Source organism: Solanum stenotomum, chromosome 1 (genome assembly GCF_019186545.1).
Source record: "Solanum stenotomum isolate F172 chromosome 1, ASM1918654v1, whole genome shotgun sequence".
In the NCBI taxonomy this organism is placed as follows: domain Eukaryota; kingdom Viridiplantae; phylum Streptophyta; class Magnoliopsida; order Solanales; family Solanaceae; genus Solanum; species Solanum stenotomum.
The window spans coordinates 29849851-29855850 of NC_064282.1; positions in this window are offsets into that span (position 1 = coordinate 29849851).

Consider the following 6000-nt stretch of genomic DNA (forward strand, 5'->3'; position numbering starts at 1 on the left):
ATACATCAAAATATATACAGTATAACATATTGCAACTTTAAATCAACGAATAACCATTATTTTTAACCAACAAATCCACCAAGTATTTTCAATTATTATAGTTATTAAAATTTGAACTTGACACAAAGGTTACACCACATTGTACACAATGTAAATTAACTTGGTGATACTAAAAAATTGGTATATGCTTGATTAGATTATGGTGTTATGTAGTATGGGGTTGAAATATATAATTAAAATCTGCCTTACCATCAATTATAAATCAATTTCTTTACAGTTCTAAATCAACATATCACCAAAAAATTAGTCACACCATCCATCAAATTTAAATCGATAGATTACCAATCTTTTAACTATATCATCCATAAAAAATATATGTTAAAAATCAACATATCACCAATTATTATACCAGATCAGACACCAAAGTATATTCGTTAATACATATCACTATTTAAAATAACATATCATCAATAATTGTACCAAATCGGCCACCAAAGCGTATGCACTAAATTATTTTTGTGTTTAAAAATTATTCCGATAATTTATGGACCATATGTCACAAATCAAATTCAATATTATCATGCAGATCTTCTTCGAATTAATAATTGTAATTTTTTTCTAATTACCTTCTTTTTTTGCCGATTTGAAGGTAAATAATGATAGAATTTGCACTAACATCTTCCTCCTTACCTTTTTTTGGCGAACTAATTGTAATAGAGAAAGAAATTTTACTATTGATTGCATGAATTGCTCTTTCATACACTTGCAGAGAATAGAGTGAATGCATTCAACTCAAAACGTAATTTAGAACATACAATTGGACTGTTAAAATTGCGTTGAAGCTTTGACCTAAGGCTCTTTCTAGGGGTAGAATCTATGGATTTTTTCATAGTAAAAAAAATACCAAAAACAAATTTTGTTCTTGAATTAGAGGTGAATTCTTTTTTAAAAAGCAAGAATAGAAAAGATCCAAAAATATTATCAAGAATTGAGATTTTACCTGGATACTAACAATGGAAGAGATGAAAGAGTAAAAAGAGAGATAAACTTTTCCCATTAAGTGAGATAATATTTTTGTGATTGAGATGAATAATGGAGAGAGAGAAAAAGAGATCTTGTTATGAGTCCCAAAATATAAGCACACTAACCTAAAAAAAACAAAAAAAAAACGTGTTTTTATTTAAAATTGATATATTTGTAATTAAAAATTTAGTTTATAAATTAAAAAAAGAGTATATTTTATATTGTAAATTAAAATCTTAAACATAATAGCCTTGTAATTTTTCGTTGTTGAATTATGACCAAAAGATAAAATGCATTCAATCTTGTATATCAAAAGCTAAGGAGATTTGATATTTTACGAGAGAATGTTTCAAGTAAATATTTTTTAATTCGAAATGATAGAACTTTTATATTGACCATTTGGCTCATTGTAAATTGTAAGTAGCAAATGTTGAAAATAATTTTTTTTATCAAAACTGTGTTTATATCAACTCAATAAAAAAAAGGAGTCTTCAACTCTATCCATCAACAAAGATATTTCCATGTGTAATCCATAAGGAAAATCAAACAAGCATTAGAGGAGCAGATTATCGCAAACCTAAGTAAATAAACCAAAGTGTTTACCCTCTGACAATTTAAGTTTGGGATTAATATTATACATCTAAAAGAACTAAATGAAAATCAACTTTATAAATAAGTGTTCTCTCTAGAAAGTATCATATAAAATTTCTAGATCCAAAATTAGTGGTAAAAATTAGAGTTGACTCTTAACTATTTAAGTGTTGGCTCAAGTTTCACCTCAACCCTTAAACATAAATATTTGCAAATGTGTAACCCATAAGTAAGACCAAACAAACATGATAGGAGCATCAAACCAAAATAAAAATAAAAATGAAAGGAGCATGTTGTCTAGATCTAAAAAGTTTAGTACTCACTCTTGATAAGATTTGTTGATCTAAAATTAATATTAGTCTGAGTTCACCCTTAATGATTTAAGAGAAGTCAAATTACTATCCATCACAAATATCTGCACTTGTGTAATTAATGATTAAGATCATGCAAGAACGGGATGCCCACACTGTATAGTTCTAAAAAAAGAAATGGAAAGCAATCTCCTTAACAATTTAAATATATGAACAAAACTTGTAGATCAAAAAGAAATAAATAAAAGTGTTCTCCCTCGATAAGATTTGTAGATCTAAAATTACTGTTAATAAGAGTTAACTCTTAACTACTTAAGTGAAGTCAAGTTATCACCCATCAATAAAAGTGTAATACATGAGTAAGATCAAGCAAGCATGAAAGAACCCGTTGTGAATTTAGATCTAAAAATAATAAATAAAGAATTCAAATTTATGAAAAATATTAAAAAAATAAAAAATAATAATAATTATGTACTAAAGGATCTAAAATTACCAGTTCTTCACTTGGAGGAGCAAAAATAATCTAGTAAAAGCAACGGTCATCATTTCTATTGGATCTACAACTTCTCATTCTCTCCATTTCCTTCACCGATTCATTTTAGTTTTAGAGAATGTTAAGTTGACAATATGAAGCCTTGAATATATATAGATATAATACGATCAAATCAATTTTAGTAACAAGTTTCTGGACACGTGCATTGCACATGTGTCCCATAAATATTTTTATAGATTTGTTAGAATAATTAATATTGTATGAAAATGTGTGTGATGAGTACTAATTGTAACAATACAAATAAATCTTTTAAAGTGCGACAAGAAACATCAAATATATTTTGTATTTCACTAGTTTGAATTAATTGCTTTTGAGCATCCAAGTACCGTATATTTTTATCTCTACGTTGTAGTTGACATCCAATAAAGTCATATAAGACTAATTTGAGTCCAAATAAAAGTACAGACTTATAGTAATAAGAGATTCATAAAATAATTAATTTAAAGAAGTATAATAGAGAGACAACACAAAAAATCAATACAGAAGAAAAAATACAATCTACACAATATCTTTCGTAAGGCTATGTTATCCATTTTCGAAAGCTATGTTATCCATATATTTGAACACAAATATTTTTTGTCACCCCCGGAGCCTACACCCTAGACGTGACTGGCACTTGAAAGCCATTGCCGGTCCCCAAGAGAACCCTCATCCTGGATGACTACTAAGTGAAGGACTAACAAATTGAAGAATCGTTTGAAATAGTTTATTAAGTCACAAATTTATCTGAAAATACTGAGTATTAAATATAAAGTTTTAAATAACACATTTAAAACTGAATACTGCAAGACTGACCAATACTGTCTATCTATGAAAGCCTCTACTATATAAAGTTAGGTGTCGGGACAAGATCCACGACACCTCAAAATGCTACTACTAACAAATCATAAAATTGGAGTCCTCCAAAAGCTGACGAGCGGATGATGTGATTTTAACAAAATGTCTGTTGATGATCCCAAATACCTGAATATGCATCATGAAAAGATGCAGGTTGAATGATATCAACACATTGAATGTACGAGTATGTAATATGGTTGAATAAAATGAATAACTGAACTGAAAAGTTGAAAGTAGCTCAACTGAACAATAACATAAGTAACGATGAAAATCATTTAAAGCTTTTACTGTATGGATTCAATAAAAGTAAATACTGAACTGATATATATATATATATATATATATATATATATATATATATATATATAGACACACACACTTTACTAGAGAGTTGTTCTAACCGACAACCATCACTATGAGTCTCGTGATGATACACCATCTTACCCACGTTGTTAGAGCCAATCTATACTTTACTGGAGTATAGAACGCAACTGAAGTGATGAATAACCTAAATATCTTTCTTGAGGCAGGTGATGAATCACTTGTCATGTGGTATGATCCTATCTATGTTGGCTACTTAGTTTATGGGGGTTGTGAGTTATCTTAACTCCGTCCCAAATTGATGCTGAATACTACTCCCAAAATATATATTTGTATGCTCATGTAAAATACGCACTGGGTTGAGATAATACTCAAAAGGACCTATTTAAGATGTAACTGAATTGTACTCACTTTTTGAAATACACTTAAAATTCTTTATACTTTGATGAAAATATTATTCTCTTTTAAATGTGAAAATAATACTTTCTTTAAGGGGTAACTGAACTTCTCTCTTTATTTGATTGAAATGCTTTTGAAAACTATTTATGCTCCTCTTAAAAATATAAGTTCTTTTCTCAATATGAAATTAATTCTTTTGGAACCATTTGTGTTCCCTTAAACTCTTCTCAAAAGATACTTGAAGATACCCTTGAACTCACGTTAAATTCCAAAATCAATGCATAGAAATAAATGCACAATTGTTTTCAATAAAATCTCATCATCTAAGGTCCATGTAAAATATAAAGATGAACAAAAACTCAAGGATATATATATATCATAATCTCATAATTAAGAACTCGAAATATAGAATAAGAAACTCAATTCATATCTAGAATTTCATGGAAATTGTGAGTAAAATACTGGACTAAACTCTTACTGACTGAATTTAGATGTAGGGCGTGAAGTCAAACTAGTTCAACACTAAGAATAACTGTACATACCCCGAAGAACAAAGTTCTTGAAGAAATTTGAAGAAGAACTTGGTTGGAAGATTTGAAACCCTAGCTTTTGCCTTCCTTGCGATTTTCTTGGAGATGAAGAATGGAGAAGAATCTTGGATTGAAAACCTTAGGATTCTTGAAAAGAGTCTTGAACTTAGAGCCTTTAGATATTGAGAAATTGGAGAAATCCCTTTCTTGGAATTCTTGATATTTGGAAGAATGAGAATTGGAGATTTTGGGTGTTGCTATACGTATAATGATATTATAAGGTTGTCAGATGGACTTAGGGAAGTTGATTGAGGGCAAAAGGTCAAGAATACCTTTCTGGTATTATAAGAGGACCATAAAAATCAAAGAAAATGACCTTTTAATGAATCTCGTCGACCAAATCGACGATCTAGAGGTCTCCTAACCGAAATAGTCGGTGAGTCTCCCAATGGGACTTTACATCGCCCAAATAGACAAAGACTTAATGTTTCACGACATTTTGGTGAGTTAGTTTGGTGATTCGCCAATCCTTTCGGCAAATCGCCGATTGAGTAGGTGACCTCGCCAAATTTCTCATCCTGGTTCCAGTAAAACGACCATAACCTTTTACAACGAACTTGAAATGAGGAAAACTTGATGGCGTTGGAAAGAAGACTCATAGAACTTTAATTTTATAGTTTATAGTCTCCTAATTCATTATATTTTGAGAGATATTAGCGTTTGAAATTGACCTTTATATGAACTTATGAGAGAACTTATCCAATAAGAATGCATTGAACTTGGCTTGGTGTTTGAGGTCCCTTATGACCCTATATCCCTTTAGATACCCTTTATAAACTTGGTGAAGGACCTTAAAACACATGAGAAAGTAGGACATAACCCGGTTCAAGATCATATACTTACACTGAACGATTCATATTTTAAGAGTAGAACTTCGAGGTGTTATAGAATGATTCGGGTCTTAGCTTAGAAATTTTTAGGGTGTTACATTTTCAAGGAAAGTGTTCGTAACATGGCTTAAACTATGAGAATTTCCAAGTATTTACTAAGATTTATGACAAAGATCACTAAAATAGCTTTTAGGTATGGATTAATGTTACCTTTCCCTCTTAACTGAGCAGATGCTTAAAATATCAGTCTTTGAATTACTAAAGAATATTTCATTCCTTGAAGTTCCAAACTCATCATTCTTGAATGAATAAAAGTAGAAGTTACTTTGTTTTAAGTCAGCCTAAAACTGGATTTGTTTATATATCAAATTCAACTAAACTCCCAAGCTGCCTTCCCTTTCCTGTGAGGCCAATCACATCCAGTTTTTGGAGCTCCTCACCTTTGAGTACGACAGAAGTTGCACATGAAAAATGATAAAACTAAGTAATCCATATACAGAAACTGCAAACTTAAAGAGGAAAAACAAAAGACATAGGCCATGAAA